Source organism: Pelodiscus sinensis, chromosome 4 (assembly GCF_049634645.1).
Source record: "Pelodiscus sinensis isolate JC-2024 chromosome 4, ASM4963464v1, whole genome shotgun sequence".
NCBI lineage: Eukaryota > Metazoa > Chordata > Testudines > Trionychidae > Pelodiscus > Pelodiscus sinensis.
This window is the reverse complement of record NC_134714.1, coordinates 92275548-92293756: the sequence shown is the minus strand read 5'-3', so window position 1 is coordinate 92293756 and position 18209 is coordinate 92275548. Positions and strand designations below refer to the sequence as shown.

General features: G+C 46.8%; 1 long non-coding RNA gene across 3 annotated transcripts; it reads right to left on the bottom strand.

Annotated features, from left to right (window-relative positions):
- Positions 1–1363: 1363 nt before the first annotated feature.
- On the bottom strand, positions 1364–15765 carry LOC106732067 (uncharacterized). Of its 3 annotated transcripts, none has more exons than XR_001368328.3 (3): positions 15647–15765; positions 6702–7824; positions 1364–6259 (listed from the first exon to the last, which is right to left on the bottom strand). It is a non-coding gene; the product is annotated as an uncharacterized LOC106732067 (long non-coding RNA). The 3 variants fall into 3 exon arrangements; XR_012903569.1 differs by lacking the exon at positions 15647–15765 and having other exon boundaries at positions 1364–3202; positions 3453–6259; positions 6702–8417; XR_012903568.1 differs by lacking the exon at positions 15647–15765 and adding an exon at positions 8283–8410.
- Between the last annotated feature and the right edge of the window lie 2444 nt (positions 15766–18209).

The window sequence follows — 18209 nt, the reverse complement described above, 5'->3', positions numbered from 1 at the left end:
AATTAGAAGTTTTAAATTGTCTAAGATACTGAATATAAAAGAGTGGTTGATTGGGTTGCATCAAGAAACTGGGTAGCATCACAAAACTTTGACCATTTGCACCATACAAATAATAGCATCAAAAGTCAAGAACTGTTACTAGTAATGCCCTTACAAATGACTAGGAATCAGTCCCATGACAGAGTAACACAATGTGGTTTAGTTATAAAAATGGGAACTTGGAATCAGAAATCCTCCAATCTGTTTCCAGATTCTGACAATGACACTCTGTGTAGACTCAGACTCCCACGCTGACCCCAGGCTTCATGCGACACTGCCTGTTTGAAATGCCGCATGGAGCCATGAGGCCTTTCCAAGGAACCCAGGATCAGCTGGGGATGACTCTGGGTTCTGTGGAAATGACGCATGGAGCCCAGGATCAGATGGAGAGTCCCCAGCTGATCCTGGGTTCCATGGAAATGCCACGCAGAGCCCAGCTGATCCCGGGCTCCACTTGGCATTTCAAAGCAGCAGCACCACACAGAGCCTGGGATCAGATGGGGACTCCCTAGCTGACCCTGGGCTCCTTGCAGCGCTGCCCCTTTGAAATGCTGCCCCAGAGTTTCAAAGGGGCAGCACCGCATGGAGCCTGGGGTCAGCTCCATGTGGCACTGCCACTTTGAAGTACCCCCTATTCTGCCCCCCCTTTGTTGCCTCTATCTGATAGAGGCAGCAAGGAAGGGAGGAATTGACTAGTCAACTGGATTAGTCGACTAGTCCTTAACATCCTTAGCATGGAATCAACCCCACAGTCCACAGTCTGCAGCTATTATTTATTTTAAAAAGGTAAAACTGAGGTGAGGAGAGGTTGTATTTAGGGTTAAAATCATACACCCATTTTCTTCCTGTATGAGGGAGTCCTGAGTAAGCATGCACTGTGCCAGGTACAACATAAGGGTATGTCTACACTACCACCCTAGTTCGAACTAGGGTGGTAATGTAGGCAACCGGAGTTGCAAATGAAGCCCGGGATTTGAATTTCCTGGGCTTCATTTGCATAAAGCCGGGCGCCGCCATTTTTAAATGTCCGCTAGTGCGGACTCCGTGCCGCGCGGCTACACGCGGCACAGAGTCTGCACTAGCGGACATTTAAAAATGGCGGCGCCCGGCTTTATGCAAATGAAGCCCAGGAAATTCAAATCCCGGGCTTCATTTGCAACTCCGGTTGCCTACATTACCACCCTAGTTCGAACTAGGGTGGTAGTACAGACATACCCAAAGTAATGGCAGACAGAAGCCATTCTAGCATGAAGCTCAGTCCCGAGGTAGTTCCGAATCCTGTCTGCAGCTGTTATTCAAGTTCTGAGGCTGGAAAGGAGGTCTGCTACCCATACATGCAAAGGTTTGGAGTTGCTTTGTTGTTTTTGGAGTTGATTGTGTAACTCCACAACTCCCTTGTCGTGTTGCTAAATGGTCCTCTCTATTTTGGTTAGCCCTGTACAGCAGCTCTTCAGCTGCCTAACTCCATGAAAATATAGTACAGTAGTTATGGGTCACTGTGGACCCTCCATGGCCCCTGTCACACTGAATGAATCTACCTTTAATATAACCATGTTTGCAAAACATTCTGAGACCCACAGGTGCTATACAATATATATGTAGAGCCAGTTCCTCAGCAGGAGTAAATCACTATAGCTTCAATGGCTCTTACCATAGAAGTCTTTTTATTTACAATTACATACACATTTTCATTATTCTCTGTGCTATAAGTTGGCAATTGAAACCCAAATTTAATGCCTAATTCCAGAGGACTTCTCTCTTAGCTACCATGGTATATCACAAAAGAACTTTTACAAAAATAACTTTTATTTCTTGTATTGTATTTTCTGTAAACGGTTTCTTTTACAAATTCAAGCATTAAACCTCAAATGTGGTGACAATGTGGTGTGGTTCATAAGGTTCAGAGATGTAGAAAGGATGAACTGAAGGACTGACTTTTATATAGCACCGTATATAGTTCCATTTATGCAGCACTTGAGAAACTTTAAGAAACCTGATTGCTAATTAGAGATACAGAGATCACATCTCTCCTTATTGAAACACACTGGGATAAGGAATTTCCACTGGAGTGGAAATCAAGAGCCCTTAAGCAGGACAGTGTACAGCAATTCACAAGAAAAAAAATGAAAATCACAAGCCGCTGGGGATTTAAGTAAACACAATGTCATTATCTAACTGGAATGTAGTTCATGACACTTCAGGTTTCACCTCTACTCTTGTAAAAAGTGCCATGAGATTTTTAATGACCACAAGTGGCCAAGATGTCAGTTTTATATCTCATCCAAAAGCAAACCGTTTCACGTCTACACATACAGCACCCATTTATTTTATATGCTACTTGAAATGATTAGATATATATTGTCTTGTAATTAATTTGTTCTTTCCAGTAACAGGGAAAGAAATAGGATTTCATAAAAAATAATCAGAGATACAGAATACATACACTATTTCTCTGCCACATAAAAATAAAAAATACATTAACTCTGACAATATTCAAATACTAGCCTGTAAATAACATAGAATAATGCTTAGTTAAAACTCATCTTGCTCAGAACTAGAATCATTTGGCAAATATACAGTTATGAATAAAAGTACAGTTTGTGCATATTTTATGTAAATAGCCCTAGAACATTAGAACGGAGTGGATTTTCATTAAGAAAAAATGTAACTGAACTTTATTTGTGTATAATGATGAATTTGAACGTAAACTATTTTAACACATGAAAAACAACTCAGACAAAACAAACCAGACAATGTTATTTACATTTATATTATATTGCAACTGAGAAAAATATTGAGTCTCTCATCTTTAATCTTTATCAGAGGATAAACTTTATTATTATGACCACCCCAGTTAGTGCCAGTAGCATCGAAGTTTGCAATGTTCCATGAAAAAGAATCATGTATTAATGTAACAGTAAGGATGAGAAACTTTACTCGGAAGTAAAGAAATGCAGAGTAAAACTAAAAGGCAACCTTAACTCTGCCCTCTTGAACATATATCTTGAAATATATTTTTTTCTTCATAATATGATATATTATGTAAATAAATACAATGTACGGCATAATGCAAACTGGGATTTCTTATATAAGGTAACCTACTGTAAATTCCATTAAAGTACTCAGGCTTCAGATCTGGCCTGATTGGAAGTCTCAGTGAGACCTACAGACATGTCAAATGTAAAGAAAATCAGTTCAGCAGATATTTGAGTCCATTGCTATCTCTAGCTGAGGTCTCATCGCACTTTCTATCTCTGTGATTCGAACAGTAGGGTTTAGGGATCTGATAAGGAAAGGAGTTGAGATTGTGTCAGCCTAACAGAGATGGAGAAGGCAGGTCCAGAGAAACTTCATATCATACCCTCCCGTGCAGGTGCAGTGTGTACCCGGGGACATACACCAATATGCCATACCTGTTCAGCGTTGTTCATGGTGCGGGGCGGGGCTGCCCCGTCACACACCCCCCTTTTCAAATTAGTCACCACTCCTGGTTCTGTGTCCTCTTCGTCTTCATGTCGTCTTGAAAAGAAGTCTGCGTTTTGGTGCCGGGTGCCAGCCCTGTGGGCTACCTCGAATGCGTAGGGCTGTAAGGTCAAATACAAGCGCATCACCCAAGCATTCACATCCTTCATAGTTTGTAGCCATCGCAGGGGGGCATGGTCTGTTACCACCCGGAAACGGTTACCTAAAAGATAGTACCTCAATAGGTCAATCGCCCACTTTACCGCCAAGGCCTCTTTTTCAATCGTTGCGTACTTACGCTCTCGCGTAAACAGCTTATGGCTGACATAAACGACGGGATGTTCGTCTGCCCCTCCCCTTGTGACAGTACCACCCCTATTCCACTTTCCAAGGCGTCCGTATAGAGGGTGAAGGGATGGTTAAAGTTGGGCTGTGCTAACACTGGGGCTCGGGTTAGGCAGTCTTTCAACCTGTGGAAGGCTTCTTCGCACTCTGGGGACCATCGTACTTTTTGGGGAAGGGCGGCCCGTGTAAGATCTGTCAGGGGTGCCGCTATTGCCGCAAAATTGGGGCCAAAACGGCGGTAATAGCCGGCCAGCCCCAAAAACTGACAGACCTGCCTCTTGGTTCGGGGTGGCTGATATGTGTGAAGCGCCTCCACTTTCTCCACCAAGGGTCGCAACTGGCCACGGCCGACTGTATAGCCTAAATAGGAAACTTCCTTCTCACCAATGTGGCACTTCCTGGGGTTCGCCGTTAGACCGGCCCGGCAGAGCTCCTGCAATATGGCCTTAACGTAGTGCAGGTGCTCGGTGCAGGTGCTCGGTCCAGGATTTACTGTATATGACTATGTCATCGATGTATGCCGCGGCGTATTGTTCGTGGCTTTTCAGCACCCGGTCCATAAGCCGCTGAAAGGTGGCTGCCGCTCCATGAAGCCCGAAGGGCATCCGAATAAAATGGTACAGCCCAAAGGGGGTTGAGAAGGCCGTCTTCTCTCGGAACGTTGGTGATAAGGGTATCTGCCAGTAGCCGCGGGTCAAATCGAGGGTGGAAAGATAGTGCGCGCCTCCCAGCCGGTCTAGTAGCTCGTCTACCCGAGGCATGGGGTAAGCGTCGAATCGGGAAAGAGCGTTCACTTTGCGGAAATCTATACAGAACCTCATCGACCCGTCAGGCTTCGGCACTAGAACTATAGGACTACGCCACTCACTGTACGACTCTTCCACCACACCCCATTGGATCATCTTCTGCAGTTCCTCCTTCACCAGCTCCCACATCTTTTGGGGCAGGGGACGAACCTTCTTTTGTGACTCGGTTTCGATGTGGTGGTGGGCCAGAGCGGTGTGACCTGGTTTGTCTGTCATCACGTCCAGGAAGTGGCTCAGCAAGTTCTCCAGGTCCGTCTGTTGTTCAGGGGTGAGGTCAGCTCCCATCTGCAAGAGACCTGGGGTGGCCTGACCCTCCTCTCCTGGACCCAGCTCTGGGTCCGGGGGAGGGGGTTTATAAACAATGTCTCCCGTTCTTTCCAGGCCTTTAATAAGTTTACATGGTACACCTTGGTACCTCCCGACCTTCCCGTTAACTTGACCTCGTAATTGACCTCCCCGACGCGTCTCACCACTTCAAAGGGCCCCTGCCACTTAGCTACCAGTTTTGAACCCGGGGTCGGGAGTAATAGCAGGACCCGCTGCCCTGGCTCGAAAACTCTGAGGCGTGCTCCCCGGTTATAATATAGGGCTTGGGTTTCCTGAGCACTTTCTAGGTTGTTCCTAGCCACATCCGCTAGGGTCCGCAACTTTTGCCTCAATTTTAGGATATATTGTACCGACCCCCGTACCCGGGTCTCCTGGTCCTCCCACCTTTCCTTGATTACATCGAGAATACCCCTCGGTTGCCGTCCATACAATAATTCAAAAGGCAAGAACCCTGTGGACGCTTGGGGGGCTTCCCGTACCGCAAACAATAACGCGGGTAACAGAGTGTCCCAGTCCCTAGGGTCCTGTTCTGTGAATCTCCGTAACATACCCTTCAGTGTCCGATTAAAACGTTCAACCAGACCATCGGTCTAGGGATGGTACACTGAAGTCCGTATACTTTTAATTTGGAGCAGGCGGCATAATTCCGCCATTACCCGAGATGTAAAATTTGTACCTTGATCGGTCAGTATCTCCTTGGGCAGTCCGACGCGGGCAAACAACTTCATCAATTCTGTTGCCAGGGTGGAGGCGTTCGTATTCCAGAGGAGCACGGCCTCCGGATACCGCGTGGCGTAGTCCAATACGACCAAGATGTATTGATGGCCCGTCCTTGACTTGTCTAGGGGCCCTACTATGTCCATAGCTATCCTTTCAAAGGGCATGTCTATTATCGGGAGGGGCACCAGGGGGGCCTTTGGCACATTACGGGGTCCCGCCTTCTGGCATTCAGGGCATGACTCGCAAAAGTCTCGCACTTCGCGATACACCCCGGGCCAGTAGAAGCGATGTAATAGTCGCTTTACTGTTTTTTCCTGCCCCAGGTGACCCGCCCAGGGGTTGGCATGGGCCACCTCCATAAGGCAGTGCCGGTACCGGCAGGGCACGAGAAGTTGCCGCCGGGGTGTCTGCTCCTCCCCCCCTTCATCTACCCTATATAAGCGGTCAGCGTGTACCTCAAAGCGCGGGCCCACCGGTCCTTCCGCCGTTGCCCCTTCCTCCTCGGTCTCCTCTCGCGCCGTGGCCCAAGCATGGCGCAACGTGGGGACTTCCCATTGTTCCTGGAGGAAGTCACCGTCGTCGAGTTCAAGGGGGTTCATGGTCTCTGTGTTTGGGCCTACAGCCCGAGGCGTAGCAGGGGCTTCGTCCCCCAGTGGTTCCCCGAGGGCTCCCAGTTGGTCCCCCACCTCTGCCGGGGCCCCGCTAGCTTGCCATTCTCCCACCGCCCTGCGGAAGCCGGTCCAGTCGCGGCCCAGCAAGGCCGGATAGGCTAGCTGGGGTCCTAAGACCACGTAACACCAGCTGTCTTGATTACCGTCACGGATCTGAACCCATGCGGTGGCATATTGGTGTATGTCCCCGGGTACACACTGCACCTGCACGGGGGGCCCCGTGGACCTCTTGGGTGGACTAGGTCAGCCCGCACTATAGTCTGGCTACAGCCCGAGTCCAAGAGGGCGGTCACTTGTTCATCCCCAATCATGACCACGCGCATTATCTTACCTTCTTTGGCGGGTGTCCCATCCCCCGCTAACACCTGGGCATAAGAGCAGTCCATAAAGGGGCAGTCTTTGATGAGGTGTCCTTCCTGCCTGCACCGAAAGAATGGCCACCTGGGCGCAGCGGGTTTCGGGGGGTTCGCCCCGGCCTCGGGCGAATGGCCGACTGTCTCTCGGGGTCCTTCCTTGGACGGGAGGGACCATGCCGGTGCCAATGGTCGTCGTGCTATGCCTCTTCCGGTCCCCCACCTATCGCTCCTCTCGGGGCTCCCCTTAGCGCGGGGGCTTCTCCCCGGTTCAGCTTTCCTGGGTGGCGGTGGCTGTTCCGTCCTGTTGCCTCTCTCCCACCCCTTGGTGGCTTCGTAGTCATTCATTAATTCGACCGCTTCGCTCAACGTGGAGGGGTGGTGTCGTCGTACCCAGTGGGAGCCCCCACTAGGCAGGATGTTGATAAATTGCTCCAGAACCACCAGCTCGGCCACTTACTGCCCGGTGCGTTGTTCGGGGTCCAGCCATCTCCAAGCGGCCTCTCTCAACCGCTGGGCTATGACCCAGGGCCGGGTCCCTGGATTGTAGTGCTCACCCCTAAACTTTTGCCAATACATTTCGGGGGTAATACCCATCTGGTCCAAAATAGCTTCTTTCAGCTTATAGTAGTGTAGCGCGTCTCTGTCGCTCAAACTCCGGTAGGCCAGCTGGGCCTGGCCAGTCAGATAAGGGGCCAAAATGGTGGCCCAGTGGGTCTCCAGCCACCTAGCTGCGGTGGCCACCCGCTCGAACGTTATCAAATATGCCTCCGGATCGTCGTCGGCCCCCATTTTTGTTAGTCTGATACTCGGGCGTGGTACGGCCCCCCCATCCTCATCGGGGTCCTCCTCCTGGGCGGCGGTGCCCAGCCTCAGGGGCACCGACATCCGGACTTGCTCCCTAAATTGTTCGGCCAGCTCTTTTATCAGCTGCCTTTGCTGCTCTTGATGTTGTGTGGACAGCTGCTGGATCAGCACGGTCTGCTGCTGCTGGCTCTCCCGTTGGGTTTCTTTCATCCATTCCAGCACCTGGGCGGGATCCATTTCGCCGTCCCTGTCTTGGAGGCGCCGACGCGCTCGGCTCACCCCCGCTTTCGACTTCTACTGGGAGAAATGCACGTGAATCTACTGCCCTTTGTGAGCATTCACCCCTCTTTACCAGGGGTGGGGACCCCTCTTCAAGGTGCCCACATTCTCCACCATCTGTACCAGTCTGTACCAGTCCCTTTCGTTCGGTACCTTCGGTTCCCCCCCACTCCGACCTTCGGGGGGGGTGAAGGCGGCGCTACGGCTGCCTGCAAGCCCTCATTGTGGGGCACTCGGGTATTTTTTTTCCTTGGTGCGGCTCTGCCTCCAATTGAGGGGTGGGGGGAAAGAGAGGCCGAGGCCCACCCTCACTCACGGGCCCCAGCCCAGGGCCCTAAGGACACGGAACTGCCTCGCTCCTGTCCAGCTGGCGGGGCGTCCTGCCGTAACGCGCCAGCCCACCAGCCCATATGGGCTCTGCCCTGGGCTGCTTCCTTTCCCCTCCCCCAGCATTCCCCGGCCGGGGTGTTTACCTTACTCCGGGCCGACAGGCTGCCGGCACTGTCACAACCCCTCCTACGCTGGGAAGAAGGGGAGGGGTTTATTATGTCCGCGGCTGGGACTTCCGTCAGTCCCCTGGGGGTCGCCCCGGATCTCACCCTCCCACAGCCCCGCACCCGCTCTCTCTCTCTCTTCCTCCCCCCCCCCCCCGACCATGGTGGCGGCGTTTTAAACGTCCCGCCGTAGCCGCCCCTCCTGACGTCACCGGCCTAGGCAGGGGTGCGGCCGTCCCTCTTCGCGGATTGGCTGCCGTCCGGGCCTGTCAGGGTGGAGGAACTCCTCCCGCCCTAGCCCTTCCTCTACCGCCGCGCTCCGGCAGCGAACCGGCGCGACGGCCGGCGCCTTCCACTCTGGCGCAGCCTGCGTGCAAGCCACGCAATCTCGGGCTGACTCCTCCCCCCGAACGCCGAGCAGAGCCTGTTCGGCGTTGTTCATGGTGCAGGGCGGGGCTGCCCCGTCACATGGGGGATTTTAAGGGACTGTGTCCAAATCAGCAGATTTGAAGCCACACAGCAGGAAACATTAAACAAAACAGTTGTCTTCTTAGATCTTCCAATCTACATCATGCTTTCTCCTTTCCTTCCACTTGACTAATTCTGCTTATTCCCTGGGGGTTTCACTCAGCCAGGTTTGCTCTCCTTTTCAAAAGTTGCTTCCTTTCTGGTTAACCAAATGCCAGGTACTCACTCCAACCTTTGCATAGCATACACAGGAAACTCCCCCTGGGTTCTCAATAGAATCTTACTTCCAACTCAGGGAATTTTAGACAGAATCTGTGACTGCCCTTGTCCTGCTTTCCTCTTTCATTTTATTTCTTTTGGCGGTATATCTACTTATTTTCAAAACAGCATTGACTCACTTATTCTTTATTCAGAATAAATATTTCTCACAGATATTTGAGTATTAGTCATTAATTTCATTACACGTTACACTCAATGGCTGTGTCTAGACTGGCATGATTTTGCGGAAATTTTTTTAACGCAAAAGAGCATCTAGATTGGCACGGATGCTTTTGAGCAAAAAGTGCTTTTGCGCAAAAGCATAATGCCCAGTATTGATGCACTTTTGTGCAAGAAAGCGCAGATGGCCATTTTAGCCATCGGGCTTTCTTACGCAAAAAATGAAGGTGCCTGACTACACTGGTCCTCTTGCGCAAGTATTCTTGTATAAGAGGGCTTATCCCTGAGCGGGAATGTCAAAGTATTTGCGCAAGAAGCACTGAATTCTTACATTAGAATGTCAGTGCTCTTGCGCAAATTCAAGTGGCCAGTGTAGACAGCTGGCAAGTTTTTGCGCAAAAGCGGTAGCTTTTGTCCAAAATCTTACCAGTCTAGTCGCACCCATTATGTTTTAATGCAAAGATTAACCAGCAAATCTACCTTCCCTGGGATACTCCCAAGCCATTTCAATGGATGCAGCTCTTGAATGGAGAGCTGGACATAGACAACAGCAATGAACTGGCTTTGTTACCTTTTAGGCCACGAATGCTAATGAACGAAGAGCCTACATTTGGACCATCGATTTAATATATATATATATTTTGCCTAAGGACTGCAGATCAGGTAATTAGTGCTCCTATAAGAATCAGGACTTTTCAGCTGCTGTAACAACTGGAATTTTCTGTACTTTTTTCTTTCTCTTGTCTTTAACATGTTCCTTACTTGTAGTTACTTCACAGTGGTTTTGAAGGGATGAGAATTATCTGATTTAAGGGGCTAAAAATAATAAAAAACCTTTTTGAAGATTTTTTTACTACAACTGAGGTACAGTTATCTTCACATCAAGGCACTATTTCTATGTAGCAAGGATCCCATATCAGAGATATTCAATATAACTGCTCTTAGCATTACAAAAAAAATCATAGAAAAGTGGGATATGCAACACACAGCTCAGAAATGCAAAAATTAGAATATATAAGGCGCAAAACTGAATTTTAGAGTTGCACAGAATGAGCACACACAAAAAATCCCACTGATGTCACAGTTTAAGATTTGCAGTCTCAAAATAGTTATGTGTGATTGTAAAGTGGAAGCCCATCTTTAACTTTTTCACTCACTGAAAACTCTCTCCATTCACTAAATACTTTTGTCATTCTTATGCTTAAATTTATTTCTTTGAATAGTGAGTTCTAAAATGTCTAACCTGTCGTGAATGGAATAATTATCCCTATGGTATATATTAGAGATGTCAATGAGTACTCTCTGTAGCAGAGGCAGCAAGAGGGGGGAAGCAGGAGCCGGTGCTAGGGAGAGCCAGCTTAAAAGCCAGCTTCCCCCTAGCACTGGTTCCATGGTGCCGGCTGCCCTGCCCCCGCCTGCCTACCCATGCTGGGGGGAAGGGGCAGAGGAGTCTGCTTTGCAGCAGCAGCCCCTGTCCACGGGGGATCTGACCATCCCTGCTTTTGCTCTACCTCTGCCTTTGAGCAGCTCGGACCCTCACAGACAGGGGCTGCTGCCTCTGTATCAAGCAGCCGGTCTGCATGAGGAGCTGATTTTCAAACTGTCTCCCCTTGCAGACTGACTCCCTTGGCCACCTCATGATGCTGCCTCTGATACTGATGCTGGGGACTATCAAATAGTCGTGTAACAAGCAATATTTCATGCACTTACATAACTATTCAATTATATGATAGCTAACAGCCTTAATATATATGTTTTTTATAACATCTGCATATTACAGGTTGAACCTTGATAATCCAGCACTCTCTGGTCCACCAACATCCATGGTCCAGCATGATTTTAGTTAGTCAATGTCCATTTATCATGGGTGTGGCCGTGATCCCATAAAGTTTGTTTACAGCACCAGTCCTGGCGCTCAGTGTTCTGTGCTGTAATTTAGCTCTAATATTCCCCCAAATGTCTTCTAAGAGCCTAGTAAGCAGTTGAAGTATTATAATGAAGCTAGAAAATACTGACCTTCCATGGGTCAGCAAATTCTCTGAACTAGAGAAGTTCAACCTGCACCTTGATAATGGTGCACATAACAAAAAATTAATTCCCTCTAATTTTGTCCATCTGTGTCTCCTGGAATTGGACTCAAACTCCTGGAAGCTCCCGTGGTCAAATCATGAGATTGGCTACTAATAGGCCAGCAGCATTGCAGAGCTAAGGCAGAATCCTCCCTGCCTTGACCCTGCACCACTGGAAGTGGTTGGCATGTCCCTGTGGCCCCTGGGGCTGGCAGGGTAGGCAGTCTCCAATGCTGCCCTTGTCTACAGGCACAGACCCCGCAGGTTCCATTGGCTGGGAACAAGGAACCATGTCCAATAGAGCCCGTAGCGTGGTGCCTCTGGATGGTAGGCAGCAGTTAGAGCCACCTGCCCCTCTTCCCCAAGGAGCTACTGCTGAACATGCCGGCTGCTTTCAGGAGTGGTGCAAGGCCAGGGTGAGGGTGAGCCTGCCTTAGCCCCACTGCACCACTGTCAGAGGTAAGTAGTACCCTCCTGGGCCTCTATCCTGAACACCCGCCCCAGCTCTAAACCTCCTCCTGGACCCCAACCCACTGCCCCTGGCTGGAGCCCCTCCCACACTCTGAACCCTTCAGCCCAAGACCAGAGCTTACACCCTCCTGCACTCCAACCTCCCCAGCGCCAGCCTGCTGAAAGTGGAGGAGGGATGGAGTGAGCCAGGTAGGACCTCAGAGAAGGGGCAGAGCCAAGAAGACTTGGGAAAGGACGTGGGGCAAGTGTATTTGGGTCTGAAGTAGATCCTGGATTGCATTTAAATTCAAAAAGTGATCACTACTCTGAGTGTTGGGCTATCTTGTTCAAAAGCCTGTGGTGCTCACTACATGCTAGTGAGTATATAGGGCTCACTGGAAAATCAGGGAAACTTTGCAGAATATTTGTATTAGACATGGAACATGTGTTAAGAAACTTATTTCCTACCCACACTGCTCTCATTTTCTCATGTTCCTCCCAGATCTCAATGAGATCCAGGATCTCCACGTCAGTCCACGAGGGCGCCCTCCTCTTTTGCCCCCGGGCGGGGGAGGGGAGGAAGGGGGAGAAAGGGGATTAGGAGGTGGCTGCCTGCTCCCTTGCAGCCCTGGGGAGCTCTGAGGGAGCATGGAGATCTGCCATGGCAGCAATGAAAACAGTCAAGGCTCTGCTGTGTGGCACAGTGCAAGCAGGGCCTGCTTTGTGCCACAAGCCCTTTCCCCTTTGGCTGCAGCTTAAAGGGCTGCAGGGGAAGGGGAACCATAAAGGTCTGATGAGTGTGGACAGAGTGGCCACTGTGGGAAACCCAGGAGGTTATTTATTTCAAAATAACCACAGCTGCGCTGTCTACACACACCCTATTTCAAATAACTATTTCAAAATAGGCGTTATTCCTCATAAAATGAGGAATAAGAAGCCCCTTATTTCAATATTATTTTGAAATAACGGGCTTGCTGTGTAGATGCTCACCTTGCTATTTCAAAATAATGCAGCTGTATAAACATGCACCCTCTCAGAGCTGTAACCTGAAGAACTAAGCTACTGTCTGTTCAGTGGTCAGATAGGGTATGTCTCCAATGCATTCCTTTTTCGAGATAGGAATGCAAATGCAGCCAGGCGAAATTACAAATGAAAGCGCGGATTTCAATTTCCAGTGCTTCATTTGCATAATCGCATCCGGCCTCTATTTCGAAATACCCTATTACGAGATAAAAAACACCAAGTAGACACGGTTATTTTGAAAGAAATCCCTTCTTTCAAAATAACTATTAAACCTTATTTTTTTAGGAGTAAGGGTTATTTCGAAAGAAGGGGTTGCTTTCAAAATAACCGTGTCTACACGGCATTTTTTAATCTCGAAATAGGGTATTTCGAAATAGCGGCCAAACGTGATTATGCAAATGAAGCGCAGGAAATTCAAATCCGCGCTTCATTTGCAATTTCGCTAGGCTGCATTCTCGAAAGAGGAATGCAGTGTAGACATACCCATAATGAGTAATGTTCAAATAACTGTGCACTTTTACGCATCCCAAGTTAGTCTACAACCTGCGGGCAAAAGCTGGCACAACTGCACCTGCACCAATAAGGCTTTCCATGATCTGGGTTTGGGGAAGACCTGCTTCGGAGGTCCCACTGCACAAGGACTGCTGATGGCTGTAAATGATTTCTACTGGCAGAGGTTAAAACAAGACTCATTTGAAACAACATTTTCCCAGGTGACCCCTTGTCACTTTGGCAATGTGATTGCCCCCACAGAAAGGAGAGGAGCACTGTGACTTGCCTGCATCCTTGCAACTTTCCCTCCTGGACCGACTGTCCAGGAAATCCGTGCCATGCTCTGCGCTAGCATCTTGCAATTGATTTAATTTGGCCAGATATTTTTAATCCATAGCTATGTATAATCTGCCTAATTAGCCAGTTTAGAACTCAATTAAGGAGCGACTATAAAACAGCAATGTGAATACTGTACATTATTTATAGACATTTTTAAATATACAGTATTCAGTTATAGTTCCAATTTGTAATGGGATCAATAACCTTCCAATAGTTTTCTTGCTGTTCACCAATTATAGGAAAACATGTTTAAAGCCATCAGTTCAATAAAAGTAGCTACTTATAATGAAATACTAAAATATTCCTTAATGATAATTTGAAAGACAAAAAGCACTGTGCCCATTTGGATAGAGCACAGTCAGCCCTATACAAAAGTTAAGGCTTGAAGACACATCTGAGATGTGACTGAAGGATGAGAGTATTTTAAAATAGTCAGTGAGGAATTCAAAAGAGAGAAGGTACACATGGACTTCTTCATAGATGGCATTTTTAAAATGGAGACTAAAATATTGTGTCTGAAAAGAAGCATTTTAAAGCTTTCATATGAAGCGAGAAAACAACACAAAGGTTAATCCCCAAATGGCAAATTTTACAGTGTGTTCAATACACATAGACATTTCACATTAGCTGGAATTTCTCATCACCAAATATCACATTTATTGCATGTCTGCACATTAAATGTCCATTTAATTTAATTAAGATTGCACTTGTCATGTTCTTGGGGTGAGGCTGAGAACTAGAGAAAGAGACTGCATGTGTGCTAAAAATAAAAAGTATGTTTCATTTCATTCTGGAAATCTTACGCTTTATAAACAACTCGTTGTAGTTTGATATGTTTCCTAAATATTCACAACCAAAATCTTTTGAAAAGTGATTGTCTAATTAAAGATCTACGTTTTATCAGTTGTATTTGTAATCGACTTTAGTTTTAGAGTTTCAATCGAGCACTTTAATTTAAAATTCATTGATTATTACTTTGTATATCAGGGATCAAACTGGCATTTAATCACTGACTGTGCTCTGTCCAAATGGGCATACATCCCTTGCCTTTCATCTCTTAGGGTATGTCTACACTACCACCCTAGTTCAAACTAGGGTGGTAGTGTAGACAACCGGAGCTGCAAATGAAGCCCGGGATTTGAATTTCCCGGGCTTCATTTGCATGTTGCCGGGCGCCGCCATTTTTAAATGTCCGTTACCATTCCACAAGGAGTAACGGTAGTTCAGAATAGGAAGCCTAGTCCGAACTACCTAGTTCATGCCGCGTGTAGCCGCGGGGCACGGAGTCCGAACTAGCGGACATTTAAAAATGGCGGCGCCCGGCAACATGCAAATGAAGCCCGGGAAATTCAAATCCCGGGCTTCATTTGCAACTCCGGTTGACTACATTACTACCCTAGCTCGAACTAGGGTGGTAGTGTAGACATACCCTTTCACAAAATAAATCCTCCTATTAAAAATATTAATTTTCAACCTTTCCATTGGCTTCTATGATCAAGCTTTTTTAATTGTCAATTGGTTCTCAAATTTTTGATGAACAGTGAACTGACCTAAAGAATGGCAGCTAGATGGTCTAACTAAGTAGATTTGTTTTTCAAGGATCTGGTCAAGTTCCCAGTGAGGTAAATAAAATCCTATTAATATCAGTTGGAGCAGCATTATGTCAGAAAGCTACAATCTCTAGGAACCAGTTCACTGTGGCTCTTCATGCTACCTAGGCTGTGTCTAGACTGCTTCCCTCTGCCAACAGAGGAATGCAAATCAAGCACTTTGGAAGTGCAAATGAGCCCAGGATTTAAATATTCCGAGCTTCATTTGCATACTCACGTTCTGATGCTGTGCTGATCAGGTTCAGTGTCAAAAGTGAAAGTAAAGTGTAGTCGCTGCTCTGCCGACAGCGGGGAGCTTTTTCGGCAGCTCCTGTACTCCTCAAAAGATGATTATATATTCAGTACAGAGCGCAAGCTGAGTGTAGCTTAAGCTTGACTCCCCAAGTTTAGATGTTCCTACAGCCTCTTTGTAGAGGGATGTTTTTGCCCCAGTTCATGACTCATAAATACTTACCCTGCTTTAAGATGTAAGCATCTAATATCCAGTAACTCAACACTCCAGCCTTGTATCCTATGCAAGCTCTCAGGATGAAATGCTAGCCTTATTGAGCTTACATGGGAGTTTTCTCTGGCACCACCCTACAAAAATTAACAGACAAAAATGTGTTTTTAAAAAATGACCAGACAAAATGCATGCTTGGTTGTCTTTTCTTTAAATGTGCATAGCTTTAAAAGTAATGAAACAAAAGGGCTACGTCTACACTGGTCCCTTCTTCGGAAGGGGCATGCTAATTTTGAACTTGGGAATAGGGAAATCCGTGGGGGATTTAAATATCCCCCGCGGGATTTAAATAAACATGGCCGCCGCTTTTTTTCCAGCTTGGGGAAAAGCCGGAAAAAAGCGTCTAGACTGGTGCGATCCTCCGGAATAAAGCCCTTTTCCGGAGGATCTCTTATTCCTACTTTGAAATAGGAATAAGAGATCCTCCGGAAAAGGGCTTTATTCCGGACGATCGCGCCAGTCTAGACGCTTTTTTCCGGCTTTTCCCCAAGCCGGAAAAAAAGCGGCGGCCCTGTTTATTTAAATCCCGTGGGGGATTTAAATATCCCCCGCGGATTTCCCTATTCCCAAGTTCAAAATTAGCATGTCCCTTCTGAAGAAGGGGCCAGTGTAGACGTAGCCAAGTAGTATAGGCAGTCCCTGGGTTACGTACAAGATAGGGACTGTAGGTTTGTTCTTAAGTTGAATTTGTATGTAAGTCGGAGCTGGTACATATTGTAGGGGAAACTCTAGCCAAACATGAACTGGGCTTGTTTAGTTTGGAAAAAAGAAGATTAAGGGGGGGGGGGGGGACATGGCAGTTTTCAAATATCTAAAAGGGTGTCACAAGGAGGAAGGAGAAAATTTGTTCCTCTTGGTTTCTGAGGACAGGACAAGGAGTAATGGGCTTAAAGTGCAGCAGGGGAGGTTTAGATTAGACATTAGGAAAAAATTCCTAACTGTCAGGGTGGTCAAATATTGGAATAAATTGCCAAGGGAGGTGGTGGAATCTCCCTCTCTGGAGATATTTAAGAACAGGTTAGATAGACATCTGTCAGGGATGGTGTAGACGGAGCTTGGTCCTGCCTTGAGGGCGGGGGGCTGGACTCGATGACCTCTTGAGGTCCCTTCAAGTCCTATGATTCTATGATTCTATGATTTCTCCAGAGCTCAGTTTTATTCTCCCACACCTCACTTCCCTCAGTCCTTTATTCTCAAGCTGAGGTGTCTGCTGAGAAAAGCCGCTCCACGTCTCCCTGGTCTGCTGGGGGGGGGGGGGAGAGCGCTAGCTTCGCGTCTCCCTCGTCTGCTGGGGGGAAGCAGCTAGTGCGGGGTTGCCTCACCCCGTTTGTAAGTAGGGATCCGATGTAAGTCGGATCCATGTAACCTGGGGACTGCCTGTAACTTATTTTGAAATAATGACTCCCAAAATAACTATTTCAAAATAGCATGTCCACATTGCAGAGAAGCCTCAAAATCAGTCCAAGGCAGGCTCCCTTAAAATGTGGATACGCTACCTTGACGTAGAGCCCCAGGAAGCACTAGGGAGTAATTACTTTGAATGACTCTGGGGAGCAGTTATTTCAAAATAGCAGCAATGGAGCATACACACTACCGCTATTTAAAAATAACTATTGCAAAATAAGTGTTATTCCTTGTGAAAAGTAGGCATTGTTATTTCAAAATAACCAGTCCCTTATGTTGAAATAATGGAGTTGGTAGTGTGGATGCTCTGCTTGTTATTTCAAAATAAGGGAAGTTATTTCAAAGTAGACCAGAGCCCAGTGAGCTCCATTAAACAGGCCATGTTTCAAATTGATCCTGATTTATATGTAAAGATGACAAATATTGGTCATCAGCACATGGGATTGAACCTATAACTTATGGATTAAAGCCATGAGTCCCACTCCATAAGCTAGAAGACAACTGGCTTTCAGATAAGGTTGTAGAGAAGACTTTGCTCTCCTTTGTCAATAGTCTCAGTCCATCTTGGTTACATATGGTTGCAGTACCTAATACCAAGATAACAACATAGGAGACCATGCTGCTATCCCTATGTATAGTATATGAGGTATTAATCTGACCTTCTTGCTTTTGCTTTACCTGAGTTATCTAAAAATTCTAAAAGTTCTAATCCTACAATAAACTAGCCAAAGTTAACTAGGAAAAAGAAATGAATTATTACAAGGTTAAAGCAGCAAATTTATAGACAAAGAAGTTCCAAAAATTCAAAAAGTTCAATTGTTTCAATAATTCAAAAAAAAAAAGTCTTGTATTTTGCTGAAAAATATCATTTTGGGGGTATGATAAGCATGAAAAATAGTGACCAAAAATGAATTTGAGAAAGTTTAAGTAACTGAAAAATGTTTAGAATGGAAGCTGCTACTACATCCCTTTAAGGAGCATAGAGAAGACATTTTCTTTAAACTCAAATAATGTAATTAATGTAATTAAAATGGCTACATTTTAATTGATACTTATGTCATAATAATTATGCACAACAGGGTCACAAAAGTGAATAAATATATTTTAATAA